Below are 19,199 nucleotides of genomic sequence, written 5' to 3' on the forward strand. Positions count from 1 at the left end.
CATGCCCTACTATTTCAGTTTCAAGATCATTAATAAAACAGCAGCTTGGAAGGTGGCACAACAAGAATTCTAGTATGCTAGCAGGTAGGGTGGCTGTCTGATTTTTTTTCCCAGCTATTAGCATAGCCAGACCTCAGCCTCATAAATAAACAGCACATAGTCTACAGAGAGTTTCATATGAAAAATTATGCACAGTGTGCTTTTCACTGACTGGCTATGTGCTATAGAACCATCTATTAGAGAAACTTTACCCTGGAAATTCAGGCCTTATAATATTAAAGTTTTAAAATGAAACCCCCTCAGGCTAGCCCAGCATAAACAATTAGTTGCTCCCTGTTAAGCTCCATATCCATAACAGACCATTTTGAATGTTTCATAAGGTACACTAAGGGACATCATTAGTATGTGAATTTCTTTTACTAAGATCACAATGAGGGCTTTAGGAAGAGAACACACATATCCAGGGAAGATTGGCAGACTGAACGTCACAAGCTGCTCGTGCTGAGTCGATTTAGAATCATGTGAAAGCATTTGAGCCATTTAACTCTATTTCTTTTGATCCTCAAATCTCTGCCTTCACATAATCTTATAAGTACAGTTTTCTAAACCCAATTTAATATCCTACCTTGATATTCCCCACTGGGTCTCTGGATTATTTCTCTAACTGTTTTGTCTTCTTTTATATTTTCCTTTTTAAACTTTTATGAGTTTTTTATTCTAATATAAAAGCATTTTTGCCTTTTAACTTATTTTCTTCTGACACTGTTCAGGGGCACCCACCATTCAGTATATTTCCTCATTTATCTTTATAGGCAAGTCTAATGCTGTTTCTGATCAGCTTCATTGACTGCTGTATCCATGATACTCTACTTGAAATAGCATGAAATTCACACCACCTCCTCATTGATTCTGAGCTCAGAATCCAACTCTGAAATTCAAAATCTAAGAAGATTTTTGTTCTCTTTATCCACACAAAGAAATCTTAGGGAATCTTTACCCACAGATAAACCCTGGACTAACCAAAATCAGTGGTTAAAATTCTAATAATATATTGGAAATAAGATCTGGCAAAGGAAAAATAAATTGAACGTTTGTTGCAATTAGGTTAAATTAACATCATAGCAGGACTAATCATTTTACTTTTGGTCTGTCCCTCACTAGAAAGCATTGTATTGGAAACAGAAGAACTCCAATACTAAAGGTTAGCCAGTTTCCTAAATAAACATTTATAAATGTCATGAGAAAAAGCAGCTAGCGGTTCTTCAAAGGACAAAACTGTTCTGGGAGTATAAAACATGCCCAGTCTTACTCCGTGTGGACTCAAATTATCATCAAATCTATGTGTAATATTTGAGGGCCATAACATTCAATAAGGAATGACTCCACCCAAAATCTTTGTTATTTTTTATATCAGTGCATTTTTTATAACAAGAGAAAATAACAAGTTATTTTTTATAACAAGGGGAACAAAGTAGTTTATCAGTAACTGCATCTAACTTTTTCAAAGAAATCAGTATGTGATGAAATCTGATGCAATTTACTAGTGCTAACCATAGATGGAAAGCTCCAATGAGGTATTGCAGAACAAAATGCAAAATGTGAAGCCTCAGTCAGATGTATTTTTCTCTTGTGCTTATTCATCACTAACACTTACTTTAATGATTTTGCGTTTATCTACACCATGAGCAGAACTGTAATAACAATCTCAATAGTAATTTGCAGCCTTTCCAATTTTCGGCTGAAGCTTTGTACGGACACTCTTATTTCAACTTAAGAGTGTCTTTATATAAATTTAGAAAAATTGGAAAGAAATCAACTTTAAGCTATATCAAAGTAGAGCACTTAGACTGAAATAATAGTGTCAGCACAGAGATTTAACAGAGATTTAAACCAAAATAATGAAGGGTGTGAATAATAGCTGATATGTTTATTTGGATTCCATTCAATGCACAGCATTTTATAGCAGAAGCAGCAGGTAAAGGTTGTTTTTAAGATAACTGCACCAATAGCAGAAAATCAAAAATAGAATAGTTTTTTTTTTTGTTTTTTTGTTTTTTTTTTTTAAATCCTGATACTGCAGTTTTGTTTTCTGTTTGTTTGTTTGTTTTGCAGAGGGGCAGGTAACATTTTTCCATAGCCCAAACTGATTACTGGATCAACAGAGAAAACTAGAAAGATGAGAAGGCCTGAGGGTCTGAACTGGACAAGGAACATTCCCAGTGTGCAGCACCTTCCTCAAAGAGGAAGGGGGAGAAAATACAACACAGAGAACTCAAGGTTTGGGGTGACAAAGGTTCAATTAAAGGGAAAGGGAATGGGGAGAAAATGAAACAAAAGGAACAATAAGTCTGTGTGGAAGCACAGAGAGAGGGTAAAAATAATATTCTCTACTTCCCATCAATGAGCGATGTTTGGCCACGTCCTGGGAAGCAGGGCCTCAAAACGTGTAGTGGTTGTTCAGGAGGAACAGCCCCCTCCCCTACGACAGTCTTCCTTTTTACTGCTGAGTGTGACATCAGGTATTATGGAATATCCCTTTGATTGGTTTAGGTCAGCTGCCCTGGCAATGTCCCCTCCCCATCACTTGCCCACCCCCAGCCTGCTGGCTCTTGGGGGCTAGGAAGGTGTCCTGATGCTGTGCCAGCACTATGCAGCAATAGACACAACACTGGAGTGATATCAGTGCTGTTCCAGTTACGAATGCAGAGCACAGCACTGTGTGGGCTGCTGCAGGAAAAGGTGACTCCATCCAGACCCAACACAGGTTCCTATACTCTTCCTGAAAAGTAACTGCAAAATGTATCAATCCATATATAAATAGATAGATAGATAGATAGGTAGGTAGGTAGGTAGGTAGAGATAGAGATATATGCTCTGGCTCTGTCCTGAGAAGTCCAGTATGAAGCAAATGTTTAGTTCAATTATATTTGAAAGGATTGTTCTCTTGTTTGTAGTTATGTCTGTGATTCTGATTCATTGAATCAGGGCCAGGAAAACCAGCATCTTTAAGAACTGATCCCTGATTAAGCTGATAAAATAAAAGCTATGATCAGGCAGTCTTAGTCTGGTTATTGATCTTACTGATGCTTATTTACTCTCATTTTCAGGTAAAGTTTATTTTTTCTTTTGTTTTGTTCTGTATTGGTTTTAATTTGAGAGCTTATTAAACAAATGAATACGTATCAGGTTCTCTATTAATTATTTTCAATGCAGCAATTTCAAAAATAGCTTTGTAATCTTAGAGTGCACTTTATAAATTATGCCACACAGCTTCCATACTATAGAAAATGTTGGGAACACCAGGGTGCATATTTTTATTGCTCTGTATGTGTTGACAAAAAAATGACATTTCTCCTAAGGGAGTGCTTCAGCCAGGGCTACCACAACGTTAAATGAGGCCACAAATTCATAATTTATTACTCCAGCTTAAGGCAAATACTTCAGTTTCTAACATCAATCTGTGATAGTAAAAGTTAAAATTGTCTTTTAGTCAGTAAAGATAAAGCTTATGAAAAACAGCTTTTTCTGTTTTACATTTATCGCTTTGTCAAGTTTCATCATTATTTTCTTTTAAAAGTGAATGCTACTGAACTATTAAGTTAAAAGACAACACTGGTTTAAATCTCAACTAGTGAGTATTAATAAAGTGAAGCCATCTGTAAACTGTGTTGCATGATTTATTTTACAGACATAAAAATTAACACACAATGGTTTGCTAGGATAAAATCTGCCTTTTAACTGAGTGGCAGATGTCTAGTTAATTATTTTGAAAATGATATAAAATTGTTGGAATTTTGGTCCTTGGGATTGATTATATTTCAAAGAAAAAAAAAAAAAAAGGAAAAAAAAAAAACAAACAAGTATTGAACACAACTTCTGGCATCATCTGTGTCATTTGTGTACAAACAAGATTTTGGTATGGTAAGAAGAGCATTTAAAATGTCTCAATGGAAACAACCTAATTGAAGGTTGAGAACTGTAGAAAACAAGGGAAAACAGTTCGGATCAGTAGAAAATAAGCATGGAGGCAGAATATAAAATATCACTTCATGACTTCCAAGATCTTTGCTGCCTACTAATATGCAAACTCTGAATGGTCCAAAACAGGACACATAATATAGAGCAGAATGTTCTCAATACGAAAATTCAAATAAAGACTACACTTACGCTGAGCATCTAGATGGCTCCAAGTCTTTCCAGCTCTGATAGCAAAGCTTTTTTTTTCTTTTAAGACCTTTCCATGGAGTGCTTTTTGCTTTTCTGGTAGAATCAGAATAAAGAGAAAAATAAAAGTGGAAAGAAAAATTAAAAATCTAAGGTTAGTTGCCATTTTTAAACTAATACCTGCTTTCCAAATATGTTTCCTAAGAACATATTCCCCTACAGGGCAAGACAAAGGCAACAGGCTGCTGAAGAGCAACATTTCGCTGGGACTAAGCTGGATGTAAGAGGAGAAAGAAGAATAGTGAAGAAATGAAATCTGCTTAAAATCCAATATCAGGAAATGAAGGTCTAAAATGCTGCCTTGAGATACTGGAACCTGGAAGAAAGCACCTAGATCATTGAAGACAGTTCCTTGCCATCACATACGTTTATTACATCATCCAAGTTGGGACAGGTAATGGCTGTAGCTTTAAACAAAGATATTTGTCTATGGTCTGTTACTTCAAACACAGAGAGATAGAAAACTGTAGTGAGGAAGCAATCAGAAATCATATAGATCTTGGAATTTAAAGGTCCAAAAACATGCACTCCAAGCACACCTCAGCCCACTAAAACCTAGTGCAGCAACTTGTATGTAACTCCTGGGCATTAGCAAAGAGATCACAGCAGTGCAAATAGCAGACAATCAATGAAGGCAAAAGATAAGGAGGAGCAAGACTATTGTTCATATGCAATTCTTGCAGAAACCAATATCAGGAGACAACCCCAGTTAAACCCCTGATGCATCTTTTATACTATTAGAGCACTAGCTATTATCTGTGGCAACTGCTCAGTTCTGGGAAACAACTGTTCAGCACTTTAATAATGCCTGAAATAGAGAAAAATCTAGTGCTTATCAGCATGTATATATCATATAACACAGTAAATATATACATGTATATATATGGTAAATATATATATGTAAATATAGGTAAAGTGCAGTACATGAGAGGTGTTTTTTTTTGTTTGTTTGTTTGTTTGTTTGTTTTTGTCTAGTTGTGGGGAAACCTCATTATAATAAAGAGTAATGGCAAGGAACAAGGTAAGTATTTGGCTTCCTTCGGAGGATTTTTTTTTTTTTTTAGATAAAAAGAGGTAGACCTAAGTAAAAACAGGAATACCTTTCCTTGACAAAATTCCATCATTCCAGCACTTACAGCTTTTTGTTTATTTTTGCCTGAAAGATGATGACAAGGAAAAATACAGAAAATCTTAGCAAAACATCTGTACAATGTGAAGTATTTTGTTTTCTAGTGAGATATTTCCTATGCGCCAACTCAGCTTCAAACATCACCGTCTGTGACTTTGCATAGTCCACAGGGAGTTGTGGTTCAAAAGTCTTTTGCCCCAGTTCTTGGCTGTGAACCATGCAACCTAGTTCTGTTGTCAGCTCAGAGACAGCAGAGGTTTCCCACACTGAAAAGCTACCTCGACCTGCCTGACTGTCTATATTTTTGCCTATATCTCTATACATGACAGTTTTCAACTGTATCATTATGTTATATCTAAATTAAAATAAGGTTGTCCACAAATGTGTTCCCACAAATGAGAAAAAGCTATTTATGCGATATCAGCTGAACAAGGCTATCAGCTTCAGACTGAATTTTAATCTGTTTCACATTCTCAAGCAAAATTTTTCTGAAGATATTTGACAAAACTCTGAATTGACTGAGATACCACATCGTGGACATTTGTGACAGTTTATATGTCTTTCAAATTTTCTGGCATTTTTTTTTAATCCACAAAATTACAACTATATTTAAAATGCCATTAAATCTAGCCAATGTTTTCTGAGTTAAGCCCTTTCTCATTATCAATTACCCTTTCTTTAAAAATAATTAAAAAAAAAAAAAAACTTTACAACAAAACTATTTTCATTTAAAAATTTGTAAGGCTGTTATCAAAACATTCCATTTTTTGACAGCCATGTTCACAAAAAAAAAAAAAAAGGTAACATGAAGAGCCAAATTGATCACTCAATATTTCAAAAGGCTAAACAATGACAATATATATGTCACTCAGTCATTTCCCATTTATTAATTATAATGACAAAGCCTCAGCAGAGGATGAGAAAGAGGAAACTTTTGATTAACTGTTAAACAAAGAGCTGCTAAAGGTCTTTGTTTCCTAATAATTTCAACTCTCATTTTAATTTGAGCCAATCTAACCTCTCATCTTACTGAAAACAGAAGATATAATATTCTTTTACAGGGAGCAGCTCAATACCATTCTTAGAGACAAACAAATAGACATAGAGAGAATGCTAAGTAAATGCTCAACTGGACTGGGTCTGTCTGGGATGAAGTTAATTTTTTTCATAAAAGGTTGTATGGTGCTGTGTTTTGGATTTGTGACCAAAACAGTGTTGATAGCAAAGCAAAGTTTCAGCTGTTGCTGAACAGTGCTTATGCAGTGTCAAATCCTCTTCTGTTTCTCACACTGCCCCACCAGTGAGGAGGCTGGAAGTGCACAAGTGAGGACATCTGACCTCAATTAATCAAAGGGCTATTCCATGTCATATAATGTCAAGTTCAGCAATAAAAGCTGGGGAAAAGAAGAAATTGGGGGGTGGTGGTGGTGGTGGTGGTGGTGGTGGTGATGATGATGATGATGGTGGTGATGATGATGGTGATGGTGATGGTGATGGTGGTGGTGGTGGTGGTGGTGGTGGTACAGGGAGGCAGGGAACAAACATTTAGGGTTGATTCCTTACCTTTACATTTAATGAAGTCCTGCTTTGCTAATGAAGCCTTGCTCTCCTACCAGCTTTGTTGACCTTCTCTGCGCACATTCACAGAATCATGCAAATTGGTTAAGTTTGTAAGCAATCTTCCAAAATCATCTGGTCCAACCACCCTTCTCAAGTACAGCAGGGTGCTGAGGCCCATGTCCAGGTAGCTTTTGAAGATCTCCAAGGAGAAAAACTCTTCAACCTCTCTGGGAAAACTCTGCCTTTTTTTTTTTTTAAGGTATTTCACCCATGTGAAATACCTTCCTGATGGTCAGACAGAACCTTCTGTATTCTATTTTTTGCCCAGGGAAGGAAAGGGAAGGGAAAGGAAGGGAAGGGAAACCAACTCTATTTATTTTTCTGTTTTAAGGTATTTCACATTAACATCAGAGCTGTCATTTAGTCAGACTCGAGGGATGGTGCTGAAAAATTAGGTAGTCAAGATAGGATTTGGATTACTGGGAGCAAATGTGGCCATTGGTGGCAGTCCAGATTCCTACTCTGCAGTGTTCTGTCAAAAATACATAAATAAATAAATAAATAGACAAATAGATAAATTTTAGATAGTTTAGTATGCATATATGGAGACAGCTCCAGGATAACATGAACAAACCTTTGCTTTAGGATAGATTTTCTGTCTCAACTAGGACTTGACTTTACTGCAAACATAGCTCAAATAAATATCCCTAAGGAAGCTAGGAAAAAGAAGCTTTTATAGTTAAAGTCTTATATTTCTTTATCATGATTTTAAAATGCCACTTTTATCAAGCAGGGTACTGTTTCTTCCTCAGTAATTTGGAAAGGACAGTAATGATTCATAAAACAAGCTGCTACTAATACTCTGGAGAGCATAGACATATTAGTTTCACATTTTTTTCTATATGACGCAGATAAGACTCTACCTTCTATAGAATCAGAAGTTTAATATTAAAGTTGCCAGTAATTTTGTGGTGGCAATTAAACTGTGATGCAGGTTTTGTTAACTCAGTCTTCCTACTTTTATTTGCTTACATATGATAATGATGGTTGATGAAAACAAATCTGGAAAAAGATGACTCTGTCTGAATGAAAAAGTGCAGCTAGTTTTGTATGTTTAATCCATTGTAATCATGATAGATATTTCAAAATGGGATCAGACTAAATGTTTTTAAATTGGTCATCAATTTTCTGTTAATGTGTTTTATGTGTTTTTCAGTTTACAAAAAAATAGTGTTCTGCAAATTCCTTTTTATTTATTTATTTGTTTGTTTATTTTGAAAGAGGGAGAGAATGTCAGATGTACTTTTCATAGAAATTCAAAAACATTTTTAAAATACTTTGTGAGAAATCAATTTATATTTTTATTTGGAGTTCCACTGTAGGAGGAAAAAAAAAAAAAAGAGGAGGTGGGAGAGGGATGTATGAGATTTCATCTCTGTAGCGTATGTATTAATCTCATTATTTTAATCATACATGTATGAATATATAAGATATCAGTGATTGTTTGCTTAAGAAAGAAACTTTTTCAGACTTTCAACAAATATCTCATGACTTCTGAGAGATGAAAGGACAGGTAACACATAGCAGTGAATGTGCTGTAAATCCAGGCCCTCTTGCCTTGTGGTGTGTTCATATAGCTCTGCCATCTGTCTTAGTATGAGGCACTTTTGCATTGATGTAATGACATCCATAAAGGGAGTTGTTTCCCTATAACTACATAATTAGAAAAAATCACACTGTTAAGCAATGTTGTTATACTAATACATAACCAATGTGTGAGCAGGATCTGATGAAGTATGAAGCTACATTTAGATGTGCTTTTTGGTCACAAATTAGTCAAAATAAGATAAAGTCATTTCTATCTTGTTCTTGCTGCTCAATAGCTTCCTCAGAAAAATCATATCACATATCATATCAGCTAGAAAAACTCCAGGAGTGGTTACCCATCGTTAAAATGACAAAGTAAAAACACAGTTACACTGTGACATTTGTATCAACAGTGATTGCTGTTTCAACCATTTTTACATAATCTGTTTGGGACCATAGTTTTGCTGGCAGGTCTAAGTGAGCAGCAATCCACAGGTAGGGCAGTGATCTCAGTCTAGCTCAGATGAGACTCCTGCAGCATGTCTGACTGTGGCCTGAGTGTGTGTTTGTTCTTCAGCTACTGACTTAGGTGAAAATTTTTAAGAATTATTCAGCTTCCTTCAAACTAAACAGGTGAGATCCCAGTAACTCTGGAATAACTGGGAATTAAAACAGCACCCAAGCATGAAATCTTGGGTACGTGTAAGAATTGCACCTCTTATGGACAACTGTTAAAATATTCCATAAACATCTACTTTTCCCAAGGTTTTCCAGGTTTTGAAGGCTGGCCAAAGGGATGTCCCACACCATATGGCATCATGCTCAGCCATAAAAGCTGGGGAAAGAAGGCAGAAGAGGGGGACATTCAGAGTGATGGCTTTTGTCTTCCCAAGAAACCATTATGCATGGTGAGCCCTGCTTTCCTGGAAGTGTCTGAACACCTGCCTGACAATGGGAAGTAGCAAATGAACCCTTGTTTTGTTTTGCTTGCATGTGTGGCTTTTGTTTTACATAATAAACTGTCTTTGTCTCAACCCAGGAGTTCTTGCACTTCTACCTTTCCAATTCTCTCCCTCATCCCACATGGGGAGAGTGACTGAGTAGCTGTGTGGAGCTGCGAGGTTAAACCACAACAACTTTATAGCAACTTCTTCATTATTTTGGACTTTGCCTATCACTGCAAGGCTTTGATGAGAAGCTGCTCTAGAAACTGAGTGTTCTTCCGTTCAGTATTTTTTTCTCTTCATTATTGATCTTTTTCTGGTTTCTCTGCATGTTTGTTGGTCTTTTTCTTTATTCTCTTTGACAGACTGCAGCTGTTTTTCCAGTGCATTTATTTAGCTTTCTTTCACCTTCCTGTCTGTTCTTCATCCCCACTCTCCTGATCACAGTAAAGCTTGACTCAAATGTGCAACAGGTGAGAGGGTTCAAAATCACAAAAACTTGCCTGCTCATCCATATTTAGAAGAGACACTGAAGTAGTTGAAGCAGACACCTTCAGAAGGAAATGTTTTAAAAGTATCCATTAATTAGACTGATAGATATGCCAAGTATAAGACTGCGTAATGTTGATAAAATTATACTGCATTATATTCCTGGGCTCTTAAATTCAACTCACACTTCCTTGACATGGCCTGACATTTCAAAAACCAGAAATATTCTGCACATTTTCTAAACATCCAGTTCTTAAACGTGGCTTCCCTTTGTAAATCTTTCTTTTCCTGATGCTTTGTACGCCTTTGTAAAGATTTCATTAAAAGAAATAAACATACTTAAAAAAAAAAAAAAAAGACAAAAAAAAAGGAAAGAAAAAAAAAAAAGCTGTCTATTCATTTCCTTATTACAGCATTCAAGCTCTTTGTGGCACTGTGCCTAGTTTATATTACCAAGACTAGGTTTTTGCAAATGAAACTCTTTCAATTAGTGTTTCAGGAAGCAATTAAATTGTCTAAAATGTATTAATGAATACATTGAAATCTGGAAGAGTACCCTTTTTCTAATACTTCCATTATTAATGCACCATCTGTTTTGTTTTGTTCCCTCACTAGTGTACAGTTTCAGTAACCTCATGTCCACAGAAGACAGTATTCTCAAAAAGCAAAGCCAAGAAATTTAAGCTGATAATCAGTCTTAATTATACAGTATACATTCCAAATAATTTTACAGATACAATAATCAAGGATGATTTTTTTTCTTCTCTTTTATTTAGATGTTCTGTGCAGCAAAGAAACTCTCTGAATAACTGTGGGTTTGATCTTCTCTTTCTTTCAGCAATAAAGACAATTAAATATTTGGCTTCAGTATGTCAAGTTATTGCTATAGCAGGCAAAGAAGCTCACTTTTGCACAAGGACACATAAAATAATGAGGGGTAGGGGCAGTAGAGCTTTCATTAGAGAAACGAATGCAGGCATCTGATGCATTTGGGGTATTATTTGTGTGGACTATTTGAAAGAGTTTGAGCTAATTGAGATAGTGCCATGTGCATCACCATCTGTAGAGAGCATCCATAAAATATCCTGAGGTGATAACTTAAAAAGATGTATGAAAACTATTAATTTATTCAGGTTTTTGGAAGTATTGCTTTCTGTGTTTTAAGGGTAGGGATCATCTCATTTGACCTTAATCCATTATAAAGCATCAAATAGTTTCAAATCTTCTCTAAATAGGAGAGATCATTTGATCATTGATCAGTTCTGGCTCCTTAGGAAACAAGGTGCAAGGTGAGATACAGCTACATTGGTTGCTGTTACAGTGAGGGACAGAGCAGTCATCACCCTTTCATCACAACTTTAATATCCTGCAGTGGCAAAACTGGAAGCTTTGTTTAGTTCTGGAGGTCCTAGGATATTCTGAATCATCTTTCCCAGCTCAGTTAGGAGTACAAACATGTATTAAACCAGAAAACTGCAAAATATTCTGATAATATATTTTTACCAATAACTAGACAATATTTAGTCAATGGTGAATCTCTCTTATGATATGTATGGGCACTTCTGCATGATTTCTGCATGGAGTATAAGGCATTTCAGCCATTAGGGTGAAACCTGTTAAAAAATAAAATAAAAAAAAATAATAATAAATTAAAAAAAAAAAAACACATGAATGCAGTTGCAGTTGATGGCAAAGGACTTGTGGGATTGTGGTGAGATTTCTTTGGAAGCAGCTAGACCTTTAGACATGAAATAGCCAAAATCTGAAAATCTGGATAGCTTCTGACAACCAGCTTCAAAGTGCATTTCAGACCCAAGGTTTCAGAATGGCCAGAGGTGATGTGCATCAGGAAGGTTTGGCACTGAAAATACTTGGAGTTGGTAACCACATTTGGTTGTTTGGGTTTAGTGTCAGCAGGGTAAAGGTAGGAGAAGAATGAAGAAGTTTGTCATGTTTATGTGCTTCAGTTGTTTCTCAAGCTCACATTTGAAAGTTTAGTTCCTTTTTTATTAGATTTCTATGCAAATAGTAACTAGTCCCGTGGCTGTGTAACTTAATAAGAGTGGGAAATGGATTTTTACACTGCAAGAATTTTTTAGATATGTAACATTTTACTATACTTCACTGGTTAAACTGCCAGCTGGAAGACAATCTCTCTTCCCAGGAATAAAGACAGCAACATATAGATCACATGTGAGCAGATGAAAAGAGTCAGCTATGAATGTGAGGATTTTTTTTTATATTGCAGATGTGTGACTGAAACAGCGCAGACAACTGAAGAGTACACATCCAAGGTCCTCAGGCTCCACAGGCTGAACTTCAGTGGCTTGCATGTGATCATTTGAAAATTATTTTGGGTATGTCCACCTGATCTGCAGCAAGGTCCAAGTCCTCTGAGAAACCTGTGCTCTGTTAATTTGTGTGAGCTTGAAAAATAAAAATACATTATTATTAATAATAAAAAAAATGTATTTGTGCTCATGTTAAAGAGTTTTTTATTACCAGAGCAGTGTGAAAGGAGTATAAAGGAGACTTAGTCCTTAAATTTTAAACATTATATAAAAATTTAAATTAGTCTCTATTCTTCAGATTGTTGTCATTATGGAAAGGTCAGAGATGATGAATTGTTTGTTGCTGCTGCAGATATAATGTACTGTACAGTTCTATTATTTGCTGTGGAGGAAAACATGATTTATTGGATAGTGTCAGAAAATATTTGCTTCAGGCCTGCAGTATATGAAATATATAGCCTGTATTCAGCCATGATGCTTAAGGGAACTACTGTACAATTCTCTGAGGCTAAAATGAGATCTTTCCACTAGTCTAAAGCATTATTTAGTGATTCGGCAGGAACACTATGTCTTCAAAATAGATTTTACAGCTACACATCAAATGCTCTAATTAATAAAAAATATATCAAACAAACAGCCATGCACTAAGTGGCATTTCAAACTCTACTACTGACCTTTACAGATGCTTGAGGGGGCATTCTGTATGTTGCAACAACAGATAGTCATATGATGGGAGACACAGTTACGAAGTTAACAAACAACAATGGTTGCAAATAATAGAAATAAAAACACAAATAAAACAGTATTCTTAAGTATTCAGAAGCATATACTTAATTATTTTAGATTTAATTTTTCTCTATTGCCAAATACAAATTAAAAGCAGAGATAAAGAAAATATTTATAAACAGAAATAAATTAACACTAACACCATTTCTGTGAATGTGCTTTTTCTGAAAATTGGCTTTTCAAGCAAACAAGTCACTGAAAACTTCATAACCTGTGTTAGCTATGCATTTTAATCCTTAAACTCATCATTTCATTTCATATCATTCATGTTTCAGCAATGTTCAAGCAATGTCCTTTTCAAAATATTATGTACCACAAGACCTTTTGTGAGCAATGGAACATGCAACCATTTTGAAAATGGACAATTTTTTCATGATATTCTCTCAAATAGGTTTCATTCTTCAGTCTCTGCTGCCAAATTCACATTCATGTAAAAAGTAGAAGAATAGAGTTATAATTAGCCCTACACGGTTATTTTCAAAGAGTATCCAGTACATCATATCTGCTCAACAGGAGAGCCTCAAAGAGCGTGGGGAGATGGTGTGAAGAGAAATATAAGGAACACAAGAAGCTGGGAAAACTGTTATGTGCATGCACACCCACCAAAGAGAGATCTTTCCTGGGGTGTCTTTTGAGAATTATGACATCAAATTCTAAAGTACTTTACAAAAATGTGGCAAATTCATCTCAGCTGGTAGCTCTGTTAATGTCAGTGGAGTTACAGCAGGAATGAATTTCTTCCAATGAGAACATCACAAGGAGTACACTACTGTTAGACTGCTACGTTGGTTATTAACTCACTTTCCTCTCAGCACTAAAGAGTAGAGCTAAGGCTTCATGGATCTATTTTTAAACTATGTAAAGTATTTGCCTCACAGATCAAAGAAATATGAAACCAAACTTACCATAGAACAGAGTGGTAGAAAATGGGCTAGAGTGAAAGAAATGTCTTTGAAATATTCTAGGGACCCAGCATGAAACCTGGTTAAAGTTGTATAGCTTTCCATTTGAAAGGTCATGTTCAGAATTGGCTTATAACTTTACGAAAGGGTTACTTTTCAAGCTGAAATTGTCCATAGTTAGTCTCAGTCAGAGACTTTTTCTTAATAATGAGCAAAGAAAGGGCAGTGATTTTAAAGTTTTCACTTTTGATTAATCGTCTTCAGTGCATACTAGAGCAGAGACCAGGCAGCTGGTGTGTAACAGTATGATGTAGGTGAAATATCTGGTTCAAGCAGATGAGAAACTTGTTTCCTTCAGTGCAGAAGTGACTTGGAAAGCAACAAATGGATTATGATTGGCATTGGGTCTGGAGAAGGGGAGAATGGTGGGCAAATTTATGAACCTTTTTTTTTGTTTGTTTTGTTTTCCTTTTGTTTTTCAGAAAGTTTACTTGATGTCCCACTTGTCTTTTAACTCATGGAGACCTCTGACCAGTAACATGTGGTGTGGAGCACACAGAAACAGTAGGCCTGGGCTGGATGGGGCATAAGGCCCATCTATGCTTTCTGCCTGCTCTCAGGATCACACTTACACAAAGTAACATCTCAGGTCCACACACACAGAGGGGTTGTTTTGGTCCTGTTGGGTGGTTCTGTATCTCTGATATGCCAATTTTATTTGGAAACAGCCTCAGCTGGGAGTACAGAGCTAATTCAGGAGCTAATAGCTACCCTGATATCTGTTTGCCATAAAGTGGGTGTTTCTACGCTTAGCTCTAAGGCAAGTGGCAAAAAGACACATAACTAGTGAGGGTCACAGAAGCTTGTGCTAGATCATGAGACATTCATTCAGGGGGAATAAAGCCAGATGATGAATGTGGGAAAATAACCTTCTCCCCTAGGTCCATGAAGAACCTGATGAGAATGGGTGTCTTTAGGATACCAACCAAGGCAGCCCTATGTGAAGATCAGTATCTATGCAATAGTGTATGTATTCACTTGATGGAGATGTGTTTTCAGCAGCTGTTAGATTTAGTACAAATAGAGAAAGGAGTTCAGATGCAGTCTGGCCCTACGTCTTCACAGAGAACATCTTCCTTCCCTCCTCAGTTTCCCCCTTCTCTAATGATGGGCACAAGTATTGTACCTGTTCCCATGGCTGCCGTCTGGTTTCTGACATCATTCTTGCAGTGACTGGAGACACGAGTGGTTTGTGTGCTCACAGTGGAACTGAAGACAGGCTTTGCCAATGAGCTGGACACCTCCTTCATGGCTTCACCATGGATAAAGTTCATCCTGTTCACATTCCACTGCACATATGTCAGGCTAAACCTCCCTGTTCTTTTTCTGCTTAGTTTTGTCCTGAATTACCCAATTTTTTGTTCCATCCATCTGAGCAGATAGAGAAAAGCCTACATGGGTGCCTCCTCAACATTGCCATTTCTCCTAGCACCACTGGGCCCTCCTCCTCTCCTTGCTGTAGTCTTTTTGTGTGGAATAAGATACAGCAGTAAACAAAGACTAAGCTTTTTCTATTCAAACGCACTAATGACACGCCAATCAATATAACCTTATTCATTTATTAGAAACTGAGAAAATGCTTGTTTACCTTTTGAGACCAGACAACTGCAGGTGGTGGGTTTTTTGTTTTGTTTAGTGTATAAGACACTATCAATCAGAATATTTAGTCAAAAGTTAGAATGCTTATTGTGAACATTTGCTGAGATTTGTGGTTTTACTTGGCTAATCTAAAGCAAAAATTATTAAAGTTGGGTCAATAATATGGATTGCTCCCTTCTTTTACATCTTGCTCCAAGAAGTACAAATGAATTTATTTATATCCATTTGTAATATAGATTTCTATATCCATTTCTAATATACTAATGTCTGTTCTTGTGGGAATTCATCTTATAGGTCTTTCTCTGTCACATTTATTGTCATTAAATATGACAAATAATTTTGATACATAATTTAATGTGTGTATCCTGTAAAACAGCTTAATAAAATAAATTTTTAAGACCTATTCAGAGCTTTAAAAACATTCAGAAAGCAAATATATTATAGGTTTTTGACTCATCTTGGGAAATACACATTCATATTTCTCAACAGTATATTCAAACCCTTCTGCAATATATCAAAAATGGAGTTTCCTCCCCTGTAACTTTCTAGTTTTTTATGGAAACATGTTTGTCTGTATTAGACCTTCACACATTTTTAATCATAACCTACCTACATACTGTGTTTTGTTTCTGACCACAAACAGGAGCCCCATACTTCCTTTCTTGAAGCAAAATAATTTCTAACTAGCATTTAATGTATACAATTTCTTTTGAATAAGTTTATTGCTACTTGCTTTTATATTACTGTTCAATTATAAAACACTCCAAATGCATTATGAAAACTTTGAAGGTACATAAAATAAAAGATCATTTGCAAGGAGAACATGTACAAAAGGTCACATTTGATACTTAGATACAATTGATGCTTTCCTGCCTACCAACTACTCCTCTTCTGAGCCATGGTGTTGTATTGATAAGCACACTTATCTTTCTCTGTGGTAAAAATGTGCAGCTTTCTAGAATCAGTCAAGTACTACAAAAACTAGTGGGGTCTCCCCAGAGGCATGTCCTCATGTCTAGTTGTTCATATTTGTGTTTTTCAGCTGTCTCACACAAGCATAGCGTCCACATTCGGGCACATTCATCACTTCAGCATTAGGAGGCTTATCACTTGCTGTCATAAGGTGATCCACTGACAGATGCTCTGGCATTTTCATCACCCTCGACACTGTTTCCATTATATCTTGTATAGGTTCTCTGAAGGGATATGACAAGCACATGTAGAGACAAATTCTTTGAAACACTGAATAAATCCCAGTCTTTCTTTTCAAAGAATATCAAATATTTCTAACTTATATGAAAATGTGTTCTGTTTTTTGAAGATTTTTTGAGTAGGATTCGGGAGTGTGGTGGGGAATAGATTGCAGTGGTAGTCTTATCCATATGAATACAATAATTACAGTTGCTCCAGAGTATTTTAATTCTTCACACCATATTAAAACTCACCAATCCCAAAGCACTTTAAAACATATGCTCTGAATTTAAAAGATGCATCTCTTTTTCATGTGATTAAACCAAGTCATATGGAGCTGAAGTATGACATGTCCAAGATCCTACCATAAATTGGAAAGACCCTTTTAGGATTTCCATAGTACAGTATACATCACTAATAAATGTACATGTATGTGCTGGTTCTATTTGTTCCTGGAGCACTGGCAGCCAGTCTGGAATGGTCTGTAGATGGAAATTCTGAAAAACAATAGTGTGGCTTTAGAAATGATACTACTGCTAATCTCCTTCAAAATAACCTTTCTTAGCTACCAGAAAATAAATAAATAAATAAATAAATAAATAGATAAATGAATAAAAGATGCTTTTTTTCTTCTTTTTTTTTTTTCTTTTTTTTTTCCCAGTAACCTCAACTATTTACAGTATCTATTATTTTCTCTTCTGTAGAGAAGGCATACAGAAAAGTATTTATTGTACTGTCTGTCTTAACTACAGGGCTGCAGGTTTAATATCTCATCACTTCACAAGCCTCATGTTTACAACATATGTGAGGTAGTAAAGCTCCATTTGTAGATGTTACCATATATTTTTTTAAGGCTGGAAGTGTTTAGAAATTCCATGAAATTCTACTGTATATATTACAGAGTAATTTTTTTTCCCTTTGTGTACAAGAGCAACAACAATTATGTCAACAGAAATAATCACTGAAAACCAGAATATAACACAATAATATGTTTCTGTAGAAGTGAGTCTGATATGTTCATAAACCATAATAACCATTTCTCACTCCACACTGTGTTGAAAGGGAGGTTGTTTTTATGCTAGGGCATTGCTGTTGCCCCTCAGTGTGAGGATGCTTGGTGAACACAATCTTCAGGCAATATAGGATAGCGATGTCAACACCTGCATGATTAGCCAGCATATGAAAAGAGAACAATGTTCATGAGCTGTAAGACAGGAGAGCAGCTGCTTGGATGGAAGTGAAAAATATGTCTTTTCTAATTAGGGCAGAGTCAAATGATTTGAAAAGGTTCAAAACTACTTTTGCACTTACAGCTAGTCACTGATCAACTGAGTATATATGGGATGTCTGATGGCCTTTTAGTTCAGTTTGGGATATATAACAGTATTTATTATGCATAAACATTTTTTCTTAATATTGTTTCACACTGTAGAAACTGGCCAAAAAAAAAAAAAAAAAAAAAAAAAAAAAAAAAAAGTTCTGACAGAAGAGCTCAAAGGAAATATTTGTCTTTTTTTCCCTTAAATAAAATAAAATAAAATAAATCTTGTGGGTAACTTATTTATTTATTTATTTATTTGTAACAGGTACTGTGTGTGACAAGATATTTTTATCTTGCGGGGGGGCTGGATACTTTATTTGTTTTATCTGTGTTTTGCCTTTTTGAGTTTTCAGACTGTTGCCATTTATTATTTTGAAAACTTGTGGAAATAAACACTTTCACACAATTCATGGAGAGCATAACCAGTGCTTCTGCATGCCCCTTTCTGTCTCATTTCTCAAAGACTCCACAGGGTAGGCAAGAACCCAACTTCTGAAATTTAGATTTATCACCAAGATGCCTGATCAATAGATCTTTGATCTCAGTAGGACTCTTCCACTGGGAGCTAGACTAGGTGCAGATTTATTAAGAACAAAGCAGCCTGTGTGTGGCTGTTCCCAGGTGACTTTCTGAGCACTGCACATTTGTAGGGATTAGTTTACAGGCTAGCTAGCTCAACAGGTTTTATTTTATTTATTTTTTTGTTTTCCTCCATGATTATTTCAATGTATCAAGGCATAAAACCAAAACAGTCCAGATATGTTGGATTACATATTCTCTTCTGCTGGTACTCTCTTGTTTCTCTAGTGTATTTTCTAGGCTAGTTGTATTTGTTTACTTGTATGGTTTTATAGAGTTCCGCTCTAACATTTAAATTGAGCCAGCAAGATACATTTATTCAAAAGACTGTTCTGTGAAAAAGAATGCTCAGATAAACTAAATATTTTAGGTAAAAATTACTCTTTTTAATTATATCCTCTCTGTTAGACCTGAGAGGCACATATATATATATATATTTAATATTCATAAAACGAGGAGCTTGTTGAAGAATACCGTTAGTACTGTTGCTCCCTGCATTCAGAAAAAAAAAAAAAAAAAAAAAAAAAAGAACACAAT

The 19,199-nt window shown here is 35.7% G+C and overlaps 1 long non-coding RNA gene across 1 annotated transcript in view; it reads left to right on the forward strand.

Annotated features, from left to right (window-relative positions):
- Positions 1–9,354, forward strand: part of LOC311435080 — a 49,149-nt gene extending 39,795 nt beyond the window's left edge. The window contains exons 2-3 of the long non-coding RNA XR_014691916.1: positions 4,387–4,618; positions 9,266–9,354. This is a non-coding gene — a long non-coding RNA (uncharacterized lncRNA). The remainder of the gene's footprint in view (positions 1–4,386; positions 4,619–9,265) is intronic.
- The last annotated feature ends 9,845 nt before the right edge of the window (positions 9,355–19,199 follow it).

The sequence above is a fragment of the Aythya ferina genome, assembly GCF_964211825.1.
Source record: "Aythya ferina genome assembly, chromosome: 3".
NCBI lineage: Eukaryota > Metazoa > Chordata > Aves > Anseriformes > Anatidae > Aythya > Aythya ferina.